We start from the raw sequence: 20,998 nt of genomic DNA on the forward strand, positions 1-20,998 counted from the left end.
GCCTAGAAACATTCTTATACTGAAATGATAAGATTGTTATGTAACCAAGTAAAAATTCAGTTTTGAGGAAAAAACTCCCTACTTATTAATATGAGCTGGTCCTCTGGAAACTCTCTTTTATTAATAAATTTAGCTCCTCAAAGAAACTGGGAAAGAATTTGTAAAATTTAGTATTATATACTCTTCTCAGACCAGATTAAATGTACATTCTCTTTTTAGAAAATTATTATGGAACCATTATGGGTCACACAGATATCTAAATGTATTTAGCTGAACTGTTGTTGTCTCCTGGAGCCAGCATTAACAATTTTGGCTCAGTAAATTGTAGATGATAACTTGAGCATAGATAAACTACTACTGAACACCTCAGAAAAATCATTTAAGTAACCAGAACTTGAGGAAAAAAGCAAGCAAGAGGATCAGCAAAGACTGATGATGAACTCTTGTTTTCTTGATATTTTATATCTCCACAGTTAGGTATAGATTTAGCTTAAGCTCTTCTTATGGTTGTTTGTTGAATGGTGAAAGATCCCATGGTGGTCTAAAGGATGACTTTTCCCTTCCCTAAGAAAGTTGGTTTGACCCTAATTGATAATTAAGTTCCCACCCTCTGCCATGTTGTCAAATGTCTTAAATATTGTAGTTCCCTGCTTTCATGGCTTATCTCCCTTATAAGGTGGGGTATTGATTCTTCCCCCAAATAGCTGATGTGCTTGAAATTTCCTGTCTTCCACCCTATTCTACCATATGGTTCAACCAGTCTTAAGCACTACCTACAGGGTCAATAATCCTCAATTAATATCTCAATAGTACCCTTCTCCTCAGGTCTGCCTTTCCACAGTTAGCAGGGAAGGGTTAATTCTCAGGTGAGTAAACTACCGACTTTTAAAACATGACTTCAGCTGTGTTCAGAGTGTCCTCTGCATTGAAGCTATGATTTCCACCTCCCCACTCACTCTGTCATTCAACATTTTAAAAAAATTATTTATTTAAGGCAATGGGGTTAAGTGACTTGTCCAAGGTCACATGGCTAGGCACTTATTAAGTGTCTGAGGTCAGTTTGAACTCAGGTCTTCCTGACTCCAGGGTCGGTTCTCTATCCACTGTGCCATCTAGCTACCCCCTGTCATTCAACATTTTACTCCAGTAAGAGAATTCAAAGTGATAGCTTTGATAAAGAACAAGGTATTCAAAGATTCTTTTTCTTATTGGAAGTTATGCTTTTCTGCTGGTTGCCCTGATAAAGTATCTCAGATTTAGAACTGTAATGGATCTTAGAGATCATTGAATCCAACCCCTTTGTTTCATGGGTGAAGGGACTAAACCAAGAGAAATAAAATGACTTTTACAGTATGGTACTACTAAGTATCTGAGGTGGGATTTGAACCCAAACCTTCCCGACTTCAAGTACAGTGCTCTGTTCCTTACACTATCCTGCCCTTTATCTCCAAATAACAATGAAAAAAAAAATCTCATTAATATTTTCTAAAAATGGAAAACTTCTCAGTAGTCTCTCTCTTCTAGTTTCCTTTTGTCATTGACATAAAAGCATTGGTACTTTGGGTATAATTGGATATGATTACAGAAATAGTTTTCCTCTAGTATTTCTCACAGAAGATTCTTTGAGACAGCCCATAATCCAACATTACTCCAAAGCATATTTTCACATTAATAAAGAAATTTAAAATGTCATCAGGGTATACAATACTATTAAACAATTGGCAGCATCTAAATGGCATGATGATAAAGTTATAAGCCATGGCCCTACATTGCTTAACTTAAAACATTTTTTTAAGAGTTCCATGTTATGAAAGTTGGAATTCATATCCTTGCTGTCTCTTTCATGGATCCTACTTCTTAGTCCTTAAGTCTAGAGGAGAGTAGTGCCTGGTCTCAGATTGTTGTGAGAGCTTGGCAGCAAAAATTAAAAAAAAAACAAACAACTTTGTGGTCGAGACATTTCTATAAATCCTCATATCCAAACTAGTAAATGAAGAAGAATGTACACAACTAGTTCCCCTAAGGTACTAAGAATGATCTTTACCTAATGAAGTAATACTCAAAGTCTGCTGCAGTAAAGTCATAATTAACTCTAACCTGTTTTCTTATCTTCTATAGAACCAAATGGATAGTTTTCCCCTTTCCCAAACCCTGCCTTGACAGTGATAATGCAAATGGGATCTGCTAGGCAGTAAATCTGGACACTTTCCCTTTAATAAGCATTCAAAAAGCATTTTGTAAGTAGGCACAAGGTTCATATTTTCTGCTAAGCACTGAGAGAGCTATAGAGTTAGGAATAACCCCTGCACCAATTGAATTGATAATCCAGTGAAGCTGTAAATTTTTAACTAAGATGATAGCTGTGTGAATGGAGAGAAGGAGACAGATGTAAAGAAGTAGGTCAAAACTCTGGAAATTCCTAGCAAGTTGAAAAGATCTGGTGACAAATTAGATACCTTTATATAAAACAAAACAAAAAACCTAGCCTGACTCAAAAAAGCTTTGGCCATAAGGAAATGATAGGATCTTTTTTCTTTTTTTTCCCTTTGAAAGGGAATCAGCTTGTGAAATAATCTAGAAAGATATGAAGTATTTGATAGGCATCCTTGAAGAGAGAACTAATACTGGTTAAGTAAAAACTCTTTTCAAGTTAGTTAAGGAGTATAATGTGATATGATTAGAAAGGTAACTTCCAGGTATCTCTTCATTTTTTATCAGTGCCTCTTAGTGTCTGCTCTATGCAACATTATATCCCCTCCAGGGTAAACTGATAACCTGAAATTTCATCATTGTATTAACTTGTAGAACTTTCCAGGTCACTCTTCATTTTTCATCAACAACTCTGTTTAGTTTTATTTTCATTTTTTTTTTTTTTTTTAGGTATTTGCAAGGCAAATGGTATTAAGTGGCTTGCCCAAGGCCACAGAGCTAGGTAATTATTAAGTGTCTGAGGCTGGATTTGAACTCAGGTACTCCTGACTCCAGGGCACTGCACCACCTAGCTGCCCCATTTAGTTTTTCTTTCCCAGAACCTTATGCTCATGTACTGGGTATTCCCTGGTTTTGTCTTGGCTTCTCCTATTAGATTATAAGCATCTAGTAAATGAGCATAGCAATCTAGGGTTTCATAAACCTAAAGATCCAGACTTTGGGACAAGATATCATTATTTGACAAAAACTGCTGTTAAAACTGGATAGAAATTTGGCAGAAACCAGATTTAGAACAACACCTAGAACCATAAGGTCAAAATGATTTCCTGACTTAAAGGGTGATACTACAGATAAATTAGGAAAGTATAGCATCAGATTAATGGGTAAGTAAAGAATTTATGACCAAGTGAGAGAGAGAACATTTGAAGACTGAAAATAGATAATTTTGATTACATTAAGTTCAAAAGTTTTTGCACAAACAGAACCAATGCAGTCAAGACTAGAAGGAAAGCAGAAAGTTGGGCATTTTTTTAATAGCAAGTTTGTTTGATAAAAGCTTTATCTCTCAAATATGTAGGGAACCATCAAACTTTTAAAAATACGTCATTCCCCCATTAATAAATGGTGAAATAATATGAATAGACAGTTTTCAGAAGAAATCAAAACTATCATAAATCCTATAAAAGGGGCAGCTAGGTGATGCAGTGGATAGTACACTGATCCTGGAGTCAGGAGAATCTGAGTTCAGATTCCACTTCAGACAATAATTACATAGCTGAATGACCTTGGGCAAATTATTTAACCCCATTGCCATGCAAAAACCAAAAAATAAATAAATTCTGTGGAAAAAATGCTCTATATTGCTACTGATTAGAGAAATGCAAATTAAAACAACTCTGAAGTACTGCTTCATACCTATCAAATTGGTTAATATGACAGAAAAGGAAAAGGACAAAAAGTTGGAGGAAATGTGGGAAAATTGGGTTACTAAAGTACTATTGGTAGAGTTATGAACTAGTCCTACCATTCTGGAAAATAATTTGGAACTATGCACAAAAGGCTATAAAACTGTGTATACCTGTTGATCCAGCAATATCACTACTGGGTCTATATTTCGTAGTAGTTCTTTTTGTGATGGCAAAGAATTAGAAACTGAGGGAATATTCAAGTAGGTAATGACCAATGAAGTTGAGGCATATGGTTTTGATACAATCCTATTGTACTATAAGAAATAATGAGCAGGATGGTTTCATTAAACCTGTAATGACTTACATGAAGTGATGCAAAGAGAAGTGATTAGAACTAGGAAAACATTGTACATAGTATCAGCAATATTGTACAATTATCATCAATGAATGACTTAGCTACTCTTATCATGAGAAAGATTCAAGACAATTCCAAAGGACCAGTAATGAAAAAAATGCTGTTCATTCTCAGAGAGAGAATTGATAGAGTCTGAGTACAGATGATAGTATATTTTTTTAAAAACTATTTTTCTGGGAGGCTAGGTGGTGCAGTGGACAGAGCACAGGCCCTGGAGTCAGGGCCTCAGACACTTAATAATTACCTAGCTGTGTAGCCTCAGGCAAGCCACTTAATACCATTTGCCTTGCAAATTCCTAACCCCCCTCCCCAAACCGCCTATTTTTCTTTTTTTGTGGTCTGGGTTTTATTTCATTAGAATGAGTAATATGGAAATATGTTTTATATGACTGCACATAAATAATCTATATCAAATTGCTATCTGACTCAATGAGGGGAAAAGGAAAGGGAAGGAGAAACCTTGGAACTCAAAATTTTCAAAAACAAAAGTTGAGGGGCAGCTAGGTGGGGCAATGGATAGAGCACCACCCCTGAAGTCAGGAGGACTTGAGTTCTAATCCAGCCTCAGACACTTAATAATTAGCTAGCTATGTAACCTTGGCAAGTCACTTAACCCCATTGCCTTACAATCCCCTCCCCAAAAACAAACGAACAAGCAAAAATTGGTGAAAATTTTTATTCACAATTGGAACAAAAGAAAATATTTTTAAAATTGCAAACTTTTTGAGAGCAAAGATTATCTTTTTTCTTATTTGTATCCCTAGTGACATATATGTATGTGCATATAAATAAATATGAGTTTGTGTGTATCTGTATATATACAAATATATTTTATATATTGTAAGTATTTAATAAATGCATTTTTAATTGAATTGAAAATATAATTTTAAGCCTTTGTTGAAGGCCTTGAGTCTCAAATTAGGGAGATTAAGTTTTACTGGTTGGCAAGTAGTCAGAAATCACTGAAGATTTTTGAACAGTCATATTAAAAAAGAACAGCAGAGCCAATTGGTCCAAAATATTAAAGGCCTACTATGTTGCAGGCATTGTACTATGCACTGGAGATTCAAAGAAAGGCACAAAATGGTTTTTGCCTTCCAGGAACTTATAATATAAGGGGGAAGACAAAATACAAACAAAGATATGTAAAGCAAGCTATTTAGAAGACAAAGAGGAAATAATCAACAAAAGGAAGGCACTAGAATTATGAGGGGCTAGGAAAGGCTTCCAGTTAAAAATGGGCTTTTGACTGAGACTAAAAGAAAATCAAAGAAGTCAGTAGTTGAAGTGGAGGAGAAAGCATTCCAAGCATGGGAAGGGCCAGAAAAAGTACCTGGAGTCAAGAGATAGAGAATCTTGTTCACAGAACAGCCAGGAGGCCAGTGTCCTAGTATAAAAAAAAACATACAAGAGAAGGAGTAAGGTCTAAGAAGACTGGAATGGTAGGAAGGGGCTAGGTTATGGAGGACTTTGAATGTCAAACAAAGCATTTAATCCTATTGGAAATGGGGAGCCATCAGAATTCAGTGAGAAGACGGTGGACAAGCTTAGAACTATGCTTTAGAAAAATCACTTTTTTTGGCTGAATGAAAGATTGTCTAGAGTAGTGAGAGAGAGATCCAGGCTGACCCACTGGAATAACACAGGAATGCTCTAATAAAAACTCGCATTAGCATGTCAGAGGAGAGGAGGAGGTGCATTGGGGAGATGCTGCAAAGATGAAATTAACAGGTCTTGGCAACAGGTTGGATATGGGGGAGTAAGATGGAGGGCAGATCCAGGATGACTTCTAGGTTGTGAGGTCAAGACAAGAGAAGGACGCTGGTAACATCTATAGTAATAGAGAAGGTGGTGGAGGAGGGGAGGATGAAAGATAATGAATTCTATTTTGGACATATTGATTTTAAGACTGCTTTTGGACAATCCACTTTGAAACATCTGAAAAGCAATTGGTGATGTGAGATTAGTGCTCATCAGAGAATCTGGGGCAGGATAGGTAGATATGAGAATCTTCAACTCAGTGTAAACCTATGAGGGCTGATGAGATTGACAAGTGAAGTAGTATAGAGGGAGAAGAGAAGAAGGTTAGGACAGAATTCTGAGGGATTCTTATTAGAGAGCCTCAACTGGAGGAAGATTCAGCAAAGAAGGTCAAATAGGTAGGAAGAGAATCATAAAATCTTCCAAAAGAAGAGAAGATCAAGTAAGAGAAAGTGATCAACAATGTCAGAAGCTGTAGGGAAATTGAGAAAAAATAGTAAGAAAAGGTCATTGGATTTGGCAACTAAGACATCATTGGTAACTTTGTAAGGAACAGTTTCAATGAATAATAAATCAGAAACTGAATTGTAAAGGATTAAGAGGAGAGTGATAGGAAAGAAAGTAAATTTTTAGATGACTTTTTTGAGTTAATCTATAAAGGGCAGAAGAGATACAAGATGATCTGTTAGCAGGGATTGAAATAGTAAGTGAAAGTTTTTTAGGCTAATGGGTCTGGTCTGCAGGCCTCAAATCTCTCTCTACTCTAATCTATTCTCCAGTCATGCACAACATGCAGATCTTATCATATCACCCTCCTACTCAATAAATTCCAGTGACTCCCTATTGACAACAGAATCACATACACAAAGCTGTTTGGCATTCAAACCCCTTCATAATCCTGACCCTTTCTTACTATTCTAGTTTTCTTACATCTAACTCTCCAACATGTATTCTTTGATCACATAACATTGGCCTTCTGGTTGATCCATGAACAAGACAATCCCCAAGCCTGAAATTCTCTCCTACCTCTGGGGTTCTTTTTAAGCTTCAACTAAAATATCATCTTTTGGAAGAAGCCTTCTCCAAATCCTCCTAGTACTAATGCTTTCCCTCTATTTATTTATCTTGCACACAACTTGTTTTCCATATATGTGTTTACCCAGGGAAACTAAAGATATATTTATAGTCATTAAATAATAATCTCTTAAATAGGGAAAGATTGAAAATACATGAAAGTTGAGATGACAGAAGAGGCAATCTATTGGAGAAGATGAAATGAAATGGACTTGCTTGAACAAGTGGAAGTACTAACTTTGGTAAGAAGTAAGACTCATCATATGAAAGAGATGAATGAATAGATATTAGCAAAAAGGCATCTGAGCAACAGGAGATGAGGAAGAGGTAGAAGAGTGAACTCATGCCAATGACTTTCTTTCATTTGTTTTTCTATAAAATATGAAGCAATCACCTGAAAGAGGTCAGGGAGGGAAAATTATGAGAGACTTGAAGGGAAGAAAAGGTTAGGATAGCTGCTGTAGAGAGTAGAATAGTTTTTATTTAGAAAATAATCTGTTCTATTTCCTATAAAAATCAGGAAACATTTCTAGATTCTTATCTTTATTGAACCAAAACACTTGAATTATACCAACTTTATCTGAGAGAGTTCTCTCAGTTTTACTACCTACAAAATAAAAAATCTAACTTTCATGGATTGACATTCACATTCTTCCACAATTGTTTGATGGAATATATATCTTATGATGTGTACACTGTCTATAACTTTAGGGGACTCAACTCTTTTGGGACTGGGACTAGCCACATTGGTCATAGAGAACAATTACCATAGTCTCCTACAGACAGTATACAGAAAGATAAGAGACAAAATGCTATTCTTGGGGCCAAATCACCAGGTAAACAAATCCAGAAGGTAAGGTAGAGTCAGAGCTATGATTCAAAATTTGTCAGAAGGAGAGTTAATGTCTGCCAGGGGTAATTCAAGTAATGCTGTGGAGGGAGCAATACAAGGTCTCAATGAATGAATTCACTTCACACAAGTATCAGCTTGGTATAGTTTCATTTTATGGCATGAACAGGCTAACAATGCCCTATCCTCATTCAGCTGCATCTGTGCTACAGTGGGCCCAGACAGCACCCACTCATTTGTCACTTAGCACAAATTGCCTTGTATTGTTAGTAATTACTGTGTCTGTTGTGTCTCTCCAACTGTTAAGGCCCTGCAACTTCTGACTTCTCGGGTTCCACAACCTTCAGCTTAGGAGAATGGACAAGGGCTTAGAAATATAGTCAAGTATGTATTGCAGCTGATCTGGTGATAGAGCATCATTACCAGCCAATCCTATCTTGTATCCTGTGCCCAGGACCTGCAGAAGCTAATAGCATGGACCCAAGATTCTTTTCAGGGTCATACATTATACAATTGAAACCAATACAGGAAAAACCTCCTGAGAAATCAGATTCCCCCATGGCTACACTGTGGAAACAGAATCTCTTTCTTGGCAAATAAATAAGATTAACAATATTAAGCTAGGATACAAATACTGGTTTAGATGACTGAACTTATCTTCCTTGTGAAGTCTAGCTACAGGTAAGTTTAGAAACAAAGAGAGACAGGTCCACAGCTCAATTGCCTTGTCTTCTTTTTTATGGTAATATCAATATAAGTTCTTTAGGCACAGATTGTATTTTTAATTTTTTTTCATCAACAACACCTTTCCACAGAGCTACTACTTAGTAAATGCCCACTAGTTGACTGAATGGTGAAAGAAAATGGAAGCTGTAGGTTCCCATATTGACTAACATTAAAATATTATTAAGAGTTCCAAGAATAATTTTGCATGTTTCTGGGTTGAATTTAGTGGTTACTTATCTATACTCTGTATTTAATGCTATATACTTTTTTTTGTTTTTGTTTTTGCAAGGCAACAGGGTTAAATGACTTGCCCAAGGTCACACAGCTTGTTATACCAAATGTCTGAGACTAGATTTAAACTCAGGTTCTCCTGACTCCAGGACTGGTGCTCTATCTACTGTGTTACCTAGCTGCCTCTAATGCTACATGTTCTTGTGCATGTCTTTAGTATGGAAGCAAAAGCAGAAAGCCACCTTCCAAAAGTTGACTGAGAATTTGAGATCTGGAAGCACATATGATGATAAGTAAATAAAATTTGCAGAGATTTGTTTTCCTTCCTCCTTCTTTCAGCTTATGGATTCTAGCTGTCATTGAATATGTGCTAGAAAAGATGACAAAGAAGCTTTGAATAAATCAGAATTCTGTGTCTGTCAGGTTATTATCTATCAAGAGCTAGATTAAGCAAAATAACATTGGAATGACAATGGATTCCAAGATCATGGTCCTGAGTCTGATCAAATTCCTTGTTCTCTTTTTTTTACTTTGTTTTTCAGCTAGTTTCTATACTCTTGTTTCTCCTTTTAGCTTAAAATATAAGACTAAAGGTCCTCAGAGATGATTATCTAGTCTGATACTTTGCCATGAGTCTAACATCTATCCAGTATCCAAGCTGTGATCATAATCTAGATCCCTGTACACTTTATAAAAATGTAATCAAGAATTTTCAGTCCCACACAACTTGATTTAATTTCCTTTTATGTTCTTTGCCTCTTTGAATCTAATATATCATTACTTTGTAACCTGAAACCTGTTAGGATCTCTGCTTCTAGCCTTAGTAAGATAGGTGTAGGGTGTTCAGGGAAGACTAGTACCTCTGATATTAGAGCTCCTGGGCCCTTTTCAAGACTTCTTTTTACCTTTGGGACTCATCTGATTCACCTCACTCTCACATGTGGATCCAAGAAGCTAAAGCAGTGCAATAATCACATTCTGGTAAACCATTTCAACAGACTGATTAAGCCAAGTTGAAGGCAGATTTCAAACCTGTCAGTGAATTAGGGAATGTCTATCTCAAACATGTGAAGACTTCCCCTGGCAAAACAGGCAGCTAAAGAGCAGTTTGTTTCAATAGCTATGAAGATATTTAGTTAGACATTGAAGATGCCAAGGTCATTCATTGCATCCTGAGCTATTGCCAGTCATCTTGTCTTTTGTCTTGACACTAGAGTACAATAGCTCTAGAAAGATTTTGAGCAATTCTGCCTTACTTAAATCCAACTTAAGGTTGAGTCAAAAGATAATACTCATACCATTTTTAGCATTTTTATCTACCTCAGTGTCCTATAGTGACAGGCAAGTGATGAAGTAGGAGGTACAGATATTATGGGAATTGTAGTCACAACATTGCGTGCAAATAGGTTAAAGCATAGGGTCATCTTCTGATTGGACTGAAGCAGTAGTTGGATTCAGCAGTCCCCTGGGTGTCTGAATAGCCTTTTTAAAGTACAGCACTGCTCATTTCCTGGTGTGAGGAAGGGTTAGAAAATATGTTCTAAAAATGGCCTGCCTTATCCAGTCCTGATTTTTCACAGTAGGTGGGGATCCCATCATGTGTTTGTAATAAAAAAAATGTGCAAAAATTTTGCAAAGATTATTTCACTCATCTTTGGTAGACGGAATATATGCAGATTTATAGAAAATGTGAAATCCAATAGAACTAAAGGACAAATAGCTCTTATTTGAGAATACTCAAAAGGTATCCAATGCAAATAGCAGTCCCAAATGAAACAAGGCTGGCATTAAAGGCCAGCTTACTCAAATGGGAACTCTATACAATTTATTTGGAGTGATTGCAGTGATGAGAAATTCCATGAAACATGCATAGATTTTGTAATCAAAACTAATTTTTCAATAAGCTTGTATACATTTTGAAAGGAATGGATGACAGACTCATATAAAAGCACCATCCCACCATCATCAGTGTGTAGCTTACCACCATGACAAACCCTGAGGAAGTCAAAGAAAATTTTTATAAAGATTCTCATCATCAATGTGCTAAAAGAAGACAAATTTACAATTTTGGGTGACTGATGTCAGAGAAGGTATATATTATCAAATATTACAGGAAGTCCTTGAGAGTAATGGAATCAGTAATGCCAATAACAATGATCTCTCACTACTGAAGAATCAAGCTCCTCATGCTCTTCTGATCACCAACACTGTCTTCAATTTACTCAAATACTGTAAAATTTCATGGATGCAGCCTCAAGACAAACACTGACATTCAATAAGCTATGTCATTGTAAGAGAAGACAGATAGGATATGAGAATAACCAAAGTGCTATGTTGCACAGAGTGCTGGACTGATCATAGACTTATCCTCTTCAAGCTAAATATTCACATTCTACAAAAGCAGTAGTCCCAAGGCAAGACAATTACCAGAAGATGTAATGTCAATGGATCAATGAGTTTCTTTGTGAGGGAATAGTTTTTTGCTAACTTAGAAGGAAAGGTGAGTTAACACATCGTAGGCAACAATGAAGCAGAAAAAGAATGGACAGTTTTCAAGGATTTGGTGCAGAATTGCATTAACTCATATAGGCCAGAACACTTGCAAATACCAAGATTATGTTGATTAAAATGATGGGAGAATTAAGAAGCTGCTTATTAGATCTTCACAGAGTTTACCAGTATTTAACTCCATAAGAAGTAAAATTCAAGTAAAACATAGAGGGATGCAGGATTTTTGGCTCAGGCAACTGAAATTCAGTTTTATGTTGATGGTAAAAGGACACTCTCAAGGTCTCTCTGAAGAACTTTGGAATCAATTGTGGAACATGAGACACTGGCATACACCTGCCCAGAATAACGTGCCTGTACCAAAGAAGGTACTATACTTTATGAGCAAAGCAGAATCACTATAGCATACAAAAAATGTGAGATGTGCAAATTTAGAAATACCTTCACTCAAAATGTTCATATGGATTATTTATGTCCAACATGTGGTAAACTTTTCAAACTCATATTTGTCTGATCAGTCACAATTGAACACACTGTACCCTGACCTCAATATAATGACCTCTTTATGAACAAAGGACAACTACCAATCAACCTATAATAGTGGTTATTAAGCACCTAAGATATGTAAAGTGTCATACACAAAAAATGAAGTAATGCATAATCTGAAATAGTTTGCATGTTACTAGGGCAGGAATTCTTAACATGATATTTATAAACTTGTTTTTTTCATTTGATAACAAAATAATTGTTTTCTTATGCAATCCAATGTATTTCATTTTATGCATTTAAAGACATTATTCTGGGAAGGGATCTATTTATTTAACCACATTGTCAAAGGTGTACATAACATATTAAAAAGGTTAGAAACCTCTGACCTAAAGAAAAAGTAGTTGCATCAGTAAGTAATTGCAAAACATTCTATATACCTGGGCCTATATTCTCAAATCCTAGCTAAGACCTGCCTGGGCTTACAATGCATCAGCAAAACCTTTAAGGTTACCTTCAACCCAAGAAACAATGAAAAACTATCTTTGTTTGCCTGAGATAGTCACAACTTCTATATGGATGGAACTTATTACCAAATCTGCTCCAAAGATCAAGCAGTAAGCATTCGAGCATCTATGCCCTTATTATAAGAATTTTTTTCTTGAGTCGTACCAACATTTCTTCTTAATAAAGGAATAGGTTTAGCAAAATGAGACTTGTAACTTTCAAAATTTCCAACTTGACAATTGGCCTGCAACCTTGTAAAGAAGAAGTTGATGATTTAGTTTTTAATGCCCTTGATTTCATGCCTATGTGTTCCCTCTGAAAGAAACCTTAAAATCTTCAAATACTTCTAACTGAAATTCATATGAAAAGTAACTGAAACTACTTTCAAATTTGGTCCAAATTCAGATTTGGTCCAAGGGCTATAATCTGGTGACTCATTTCTGATTTTATTAGTGCTGTACAGGGGTCAACAGATTATAGCCCTTGGACCAAATCTGGCCCACAGCCTATTTTTGTATTGACTCTGAATTGAGAATGATTTGTTGTTCATAAGAAAACAAGATCCAGGCAAGATTTAATCCATAGAAATAAAGTCTTATGCAGATTGAAACCCATCTAGAAATTTAATATCCACATTGTATTACCTAAGATAACAAGTAGTTGAAGGTCTTGTCTTTGGTAACATGACTGGTATCAATAGCAGCATTTGTCTTCTTGAGTTGATCTCAATCCAGTAATACACAGAATTACTTCATCAAACAAGAGCCTCTAAGAAGGTAAGTTTGGTTCAAAGTTATACAGAAAGTTCTGTCATTGACATATTTTGTAAAAACAAAAAGAAGGAAGAAAAGTCAGAGAATATTCAATAGCTTATGGGTCCTTGATGTTATTTTCTTTAGGACTTTAGGACAATTGAACAGACTGAAATTGAAATCTCAGAGAACTATAGAATCTGATTGGAAGGGAGTTTGATTATTGACAAGCTTCTCCCATATTCAAAAAAGAATGAATTCTACAACAGACTACTAAGATTCTACTTGAAAGTTTTCTAAGGATGGGGAAACCATGCAATGCATTCTCTTTTTGAATATTCCTTATTGTCTGGGAGGTTTTTTTTTATGAATCAAAAATCTCTTCCTCTTCAATTTCTTCCCATTACTTCCAGTTATACTCTCTTGCACTTAAGTAAACAATTCTTATGGCTCTTCCATTGGAGACTCCCCTCAAATATTTGAATATAGCAATCTTGATCTTTTATGGCAGTCTCTGGTACTCTCTTATTCTGTTTGTCTTTAATTGAGTGTGTTTCTTTTTGTTTATATCTTATCTAAAATGAGGTGTGCAGAATTGGACACACCCTTTAGATATGATCTTTTTGCTTTGACAGAGTCACCAAATCAGAACTGAAAGGATCTCAGAGGCTATCTGGTCTATCATATAGTTGAATGAGAATCTCACCACCATCTTCATAATATAACTGATAAATGATCATCCAGTCTTTTCCTGAAGACTCTCTTCTAAAATAACCCATTCCACTCTCTAATTATTGGGAAATTTTACTGAAATTCATTCTACATACATGCATACATACAGTTTTGGATGAAGTGACATTAGCTTGGTTAGAAAAGGGTATGCAGGGGTAAAACCTAAAGTTTGTTACTTTCCTAAAATATTCATTTTTCTTTAAAATCTGTACGTAGGAATCAATGTGATAGCAGGCGCATACTGTTGTGGAGATTTTCCTTGAGTGAATCACTAGAAATACTGATGATGTACATAAAAATATACACAACTGGGAATATCATTAGGGAGGAAGGTTTTCAGCTACAATTCAGACACCCATGTTTCCCTGGGCCTCTGTGTCTTTTTGATTCTAATCCTTAATCATGAATAGAAGATGAGAAAATTACTACCAAAAATATTTCTCTCTATTTGTTATTTTACAGTATGCAAAAAATCCCTTGTGCATCCTTTCCCCCTGTTTTATGGATTAGGTCCTATTTTTACAGCTCACACTATATGTACTCACTGCATTGCCATATTATGGTCTCAGACACTTTTTTTTATGTTCCTCAACTATAACCCCCTTGAGAAACCTGCTTAGTGCAAGAGCCAATGAACTCAGTCTATTATCAATGTAATACTTTCTACAAAAGTGGACAAACTTCTGGTTTTAAACAGTTACCCTTCACCTTAACAAGCACTCTCCCTACCCCTTCCTACCACACATAAAAAAAAAAAAAACTCCTATTAGTTTCTATGGCTTGTTAGGTCTATCATCTTTTTAATTAATAGTGTTTTTACGAAGCCGTCTGAACTGTGTCATTTCCATTATCAGAAAACCATTGCCATTAATGAATAATTTTCATTTCTGATCCTTGATATCATGCTAGTTGATCTCCTGTTTCCATGCCACCGAATGATAGCATCGTTTTCTACCCACGATCAAATTTAATTTGGACTCTGATTATATTATGCTGTTGCGACTGAAGTGTCAATTTTTGTCAGGCAATTAGGAGCTATAACCTGTGAAGTTAAGTTTGATAGGCATTGTAATTGGATTGTTACAGTAATAGCTTGGAACATTCCCTTTTTTCTTGCTTCTTTGATTCTTGATGCATGCTTTCGTGGGGAGAACAAAGGCATTTTGTTATTAGGCAACCTTCGAATGTCACAAGAGTGTGAGCTCAAGTTGTTGTCACAAAGCAGGTTGGAGTCAACTGACTTGAAACTGTAACTCACAGTGATGGCCATGGAAACTTTATGGGGGCAAAAATAATGCTAGGGAATTCTGTTAGCCAAACAAGAACTTGCACACAGAAAAGCTGCAAGATTGCAGGTGTAATTAGGACTTAAAAGGGCCAACAAATTTCCCATTATTTTATACCTCTTCCTCTCATGTTTCTTGGAACTCACAGAGACCTGAATCCTTTTGATGACAATGTATACCTGACCACTTTTTCCAGTGGGCTTTACCTTCTCTCATACATTACGATTGATTAATTGATACAAAATGGGGGGGTGGAGAATATTACCTGCTGCCCTTTGCTACTTCAAGACATTAGTAATTTCTATTTTGAATTTAACTTTATTCAGATTTCCCAATCTAGATCCTGATGGCTGCTGTCTTCCTAGACCCCAGGGTATTCTTCTTTATTTCTCAGTGCCTGGGTCAGATTCTACTTATCTGCCTCCAACTCTTGGCCTTATACTTGGGGACTTTGACATGTATATTGATCTTTTTCATGAATGACTTCATTTCACCTCAAAAATGCACATAAGGTTGCTCACACCCTGATTTTGCCAAAGCCTACAAGTATTCTATTTCGATAATAAAGAATTCTGATTATATTTACTAGCCTTAATTTCATTTTTCCCTAAGAAGACTTACTCCTCCTAAACCCATTCTTCCTTTTCCTCTCTCTCTCTCTCTCTCTCTCTCTCTCTCTCTCTCTCCTCCCTCTTGCTCTCTGTCTTCTTCCCCCTCTCTGGAATCAGGGTTAAATGACTTGCTTAGGATTGGACAACTAGGAAGTGTCTAAAGCCATATTTGAATTCAGGTCCTCCTGACTGCAGGGCCAGTGCTCTATTCACTGTGCCATCTAATTGCTCCTTCTTATGATTTTCAATCCCTTTCCCCATCAGTACTTTGCCATCATCCTTGCTCAGGCTACAGCCTCCTCACTTTACATACTCATTACTTTAGCTGACCAATTCCAATCTATATTCTAGAGTCCCTTAATCCCAATCCTATCATTGCTCATGCTTTGCCAAGCCACAGCATTGCATTATTCCCAGAACCTGTTTCCTTGTCCCTCCCTACCCCCTACCCCTAAGCACGTGCTGCTGAAAAGAGTTAGAAGAAATCACAGAATCATTCTAACTTTGTATGCTAGGAATTTAGGTTACCTAATCTCAAGAGCCCTCACTGAAGCAAACTACCCTTTTTTATTTCATTATCATCACCAACATTTATATAGATTTTTTAAGGCTTGGAAAGCATTTTATATATGTTATCTCACTTGATCCTCACAGTAACCATTTGCAGGTGGTGCTATTATTATCCATTTTTTATAGAAACTGAGACTGAGGGAGGTTATATGACTTACCCAAAGTCACCATGATAAATATCTGAGGTAGTATTTGAACTCACATGTTCCTGATTACAAGGTCTGTTCATTATCTATTGCAGCCTCTATCCCTTCCCAATACCAAGCTGTCTCATTTCTAATTGATTCTCTATTAAAATCAGCATAGGTACTTTTTAAATCTTTTTAACTCTTTTCAAGTTTCCCCCTGTACCTCATTCTCTGGTCCTCTTAAATGCTGTAACTCAGAACTCAGAAAATTGAAAGTATTCTCTTCTCTTTTCTTTTCACAATTTCTTGTTATAATTCTCCTCTATCTCCTTCTTTACTCAGTTCTATGGTGAAATTAATCTCAGAAAGGTTAATCTCGCTGTATTTATCCTTGAGCCCATCTTTTACCATCTTATGTATAAAATGTTCCCTCTCTAGCATCGCTGCCCCCCCCCCCATCTTTTATATGTTCCAATCTCCTGGGTACTTCCTTGCTGCCTACAGATATTAACAAATCTTCAATAATTAAAAAAATCAATAGATCATAGCATTCTTTCCAGCTAGAATACTACATCACCCCTCCCATTCTTAGTCAAACTCTTTGGAAAAAAGTTGTCTATGCTAGTTCTTTTCATTTCCTTCCCTAAAAGTCACTAATCTTCCAGTCACCCAGGTTCACAATCTGGACATTATCTTTGATTTCTCATATGTCCCTACCCTATATCACAAATCACTTGCTAAGTCTTGGAATTGTCACCTCTACAATATTTTTCACAATTCTTTTTTTCTTCTCTCAAGGAGTGCAGGCTCCTCTCATTGCTCCTTTCTTGGTCACTTGTAATAGCCTTTTAATTGTTCCTTCTGCCTTATATCTTGCCTTATTCTAACCTATTTTTCCACCAGAAGTCAAAGTGATATTCCTCTGCTTTAGGTTTGACCATGTCAAATCCCACTGCTCAGTAATTCCAGTGCTTCCTATTACCTTGAGGATAAATATTTTGCATTTAAAGTTCTTCAGTACCTGACTCCATATTTCCCCTTCTAGCATTAGTATTACAAAGTCACATGGGTACTAAGTGACAGAGCCAGGATTGCAACACAAAAACTCTGACTCCAAATCCTGTGTTCTTTAGCATCACTCTACCATATCTAGAGATGTATTTAGTGTGCATTTATTAGAATTATGTTTTCTGAGCATTTAGGATGTCTCTTTCTTCCACATCCTTCTGAATGGGACGCAGCTATTCTAGGATTGATTTTCAATACCTGGTTTCTGAATGCCATTGAGGAAAAACTTAAGTAAGTTAAATTAGTTCAGATATGAGGTCAAGTCAGGTATGTACACAGGATTACTGGCATACAAGAATTCTCCTGATACTTTGACTTTAACCTTCATTTGTGGCAATGATCACTTGTAACCATTCCATTTTCATCATTCATTCATATGACCAATGTCATAGGTCAGGTCATCTGGACTTTCTTCTTGACTATATTCTCTTTCTTGGTCTCCTTGTGACCAGTTTTTTTCTCCAATCTAGCTTTCCAACTTCTGAAAAATTGATATTCCTAAAACAGAGTTCTGATTATGTCACTTCCTTCCTCAGAAATTTTTAGTGACTGCCTATTACCTCGGGAACAAAATACATATTCCCAACTTTGACTTTGAAAGCCCTTCACATTTTAGCCCCTACCTTTTATTCTAAACCACCTCATTAAAATGTAAGCTTCTTGAAGGCAAGGATTGTTTACTCTGCTTTTGTATCCCTTTAGATTAGTAAGTAAAATTGAGGGCTTCAAATGAATGCTTATTGATTGATGGACAGATTGGTTGGGTTGTCTTCAGTTTAATTTCCTTTGAGATGTAGTACTCTAGGATTTATAGACCAATTTAATTGGAATGAATTAAACAGAAGTTCACAATTTCAACTGGATCAAAAGCAGAGTCCTATATTTCTTAAAGTTTTCCCAACAATAAGGGAACTTAAAATCAGAGAAGAGTAAGTTGCAAAAATCTGGAAGAGAACTTAATTTTCTGAAGAAAAATTGGCAAACTGACCCTTAGCAAATTAGTTAAGATCTCAGTGTCTCCACTAATATCTTCACTAATACATTGTTGTGGAACTGTGAACTGATCTAACCTTCCTGGAGAACAATTTGAAATTATACCCAAAGAGCAATAAAAATGTGCATACCCTTTGATCCAGCAATAACACTACTGGGTCTATACCCTGAAAAGATCATTAAAAGGGGTAAAAAACATCATTTGTACAAAAATATTCATAGCAGTTCTGTTTGTAGTGGCAAAGATTGGAAATTGAGAGGATGCCCATCAATAGGGGAAATGGCTGAACAAACTGTGGTATATGGATGTAATGGAATACTATTGTTCCATTAGAAACCAAGAGGTATGGCATTTCAGAGAAGCCTGGAAAGACTTACATGAACTGATGTTGAGTGAAATGAGCAGAACCAGAAGTATTTTGTACATCATAATAACAACATAGGATGATAGTCAACCTTACTGGTCTTGCTAATTCCATCAATGCAATAATTGGGGACAATTTTAGAGTACTTGTGATGGAGAATACATCTGTATTCAGAAAAAGAACTGTGGAGTTTAAATAAAGGCCAAAGTCTATTTTCTTCAATTTTTAAAAATAATGTCTTATGTACTATATAATTTTGTTGTCTCTAATATTTTATTTTTCTCCTCAAGGATATGATTTCTCGATACATTCAATTTCAACCAATGTATAGCATGGAAACAATGTAAAGATGATCAGATTGCCTTCTGTGGGGAAGTGGGGGGGAGGGAAGGGAAGGTGGGGGAAAAATTGTAAAATTCAAAATCTTACAAAAATGACATGTAGAAACTACTTTTGTATATAATTAGAAAACAAATAAAATATTTATACAAAAAAATTTAAAAAAAATCTCAATGTCTCAATTACCTAATCATTAAAGTAAGGTATTATGCTAGAAATCTCTAAAATGCATTTCAACTCCAAATCCTTCAAAATCTAGAGAATAGAAATAATTTATTCCTGGTCATTTAATTAGAATTATGGAACTCTATTAATTCTAGAGATCATCTAACTTCCTCATTTCACAGAAGGATAAACTGAAGTCCAATGAAGTTATGTAGTTCATTTATAATTACAACTAGAAGGAAATGGAAGAACAGAGATTTGAATTCACATCTTTTGACTCATCTAATACAAAAAATCTTTATAAACAAAAATATTCTAAATAAAAACCATGTTGTTCAGGAGACTAGCTCCTACACTAGAATGAGCCTCTCTCTGAGTCCACTTAAGCTGACTTCTGCATTTACTCACTTCAAAGGAACTAAGGCCTAGGATGATTAAGTGACAATGATTTGTCCACACAGGTAAGGAAAATGCAGTTTATATAAGACATCATGGAGAGGAGCTACAAAGAAGAGAAAATAACAATTGAGATACTCAGAAGTTCACAAGAGGTACAAAATAGGAAAGTAGACAATAATAACATTCTTGGTCTCAAATGTCTATTTTAAAATTCTCAAAGTTTTAGTAACAAGAGCAACTACAGGTTCAAATGTGAGGAGGCAATATTGACCTTATAAATATCACTGACATAGTATGGAACCAGGAATATACCAAAGCCAAAAATAACCTGATTTTTAAAACTAATTGTTAAATTTTCTGTATTAGTATTTATGCTTAAGAAAACACTACAAAACAAGACTTTATTTATTGTTTTGCTGATTGTCTGCACTTAAGGAACTGAATGAAAAAAATGTTAATATGACAGTTTAAACTTAAGTGTGGTATGTGTTCATTTTTTTGACTGACAATTGTTAAACATTTACCAACATGCATTTGGATGAAACCCATGACTAGACCAGGGCTCCAGATGGATGTATCTTATTCAAAAGAAGCAGGATAGACAAAAGATGTGTCTTTGTGTGTGTGTGTGTGTGTGTGTGTGTGTGTGTGTGTGTTTGAAATATTCTATTGCTTATTTAAAATATGCATTTACATAAGAAAATCGAAGAACTAGAGGGGGAAAAGCATAATGGAATATATTTAAGTAGTCAATGAGGGAGCAAACAAATGATTTTGTCATTGGCAATATACTACAGGCAAAATGCACAAAAAGAATAAATAGATGAGGAGTTTGGGCAACAAATTCCAAGCCCGGCACATAGGCATGATAGAGTAGTTATGGGAACTGTAGTTATTCAGACATTGACTCTCTCTCTCTCTCTCTCTCTCTCTCTCTCTCTCTCTCTCTCAACAAAAGAAGAGAAGTACCTTCTTGACTTTTGTTACCTTCTTCTAAAGGTAAAGGTATGAACAAGGGGAAATAGTATTCTGGATTTAGTTCTTACAGAGAAGAATTGAAAATTATGGGTACTGTGGAGGAAATGATCACTTTCTTTTAGAGTTGTGTGAGAGGAGAGGAAATCTAAATATATTTGGATATGCACCTTAGATTTTGGAAAAGATGTTAAAAGATTCAAAGGAAATAAAGGTAG

The sequence above is a fragment of the Macrotis lagotis genome, chromosome 1, assembly GCF_037893015.1.
Source record: "Macrotis lagotis isolate mMagLag1 chromosome 1, bilby.v1.9.chrom.fasta, whole genome shotgun sequence".
NCBI classification, from domain to species: domain Eukaryota; kingdom Metazoa; phylum Chordata; class Mammalia; order Peramelemorphia; family Peramelidae; genus Macrotis; species Macrotis lagotis.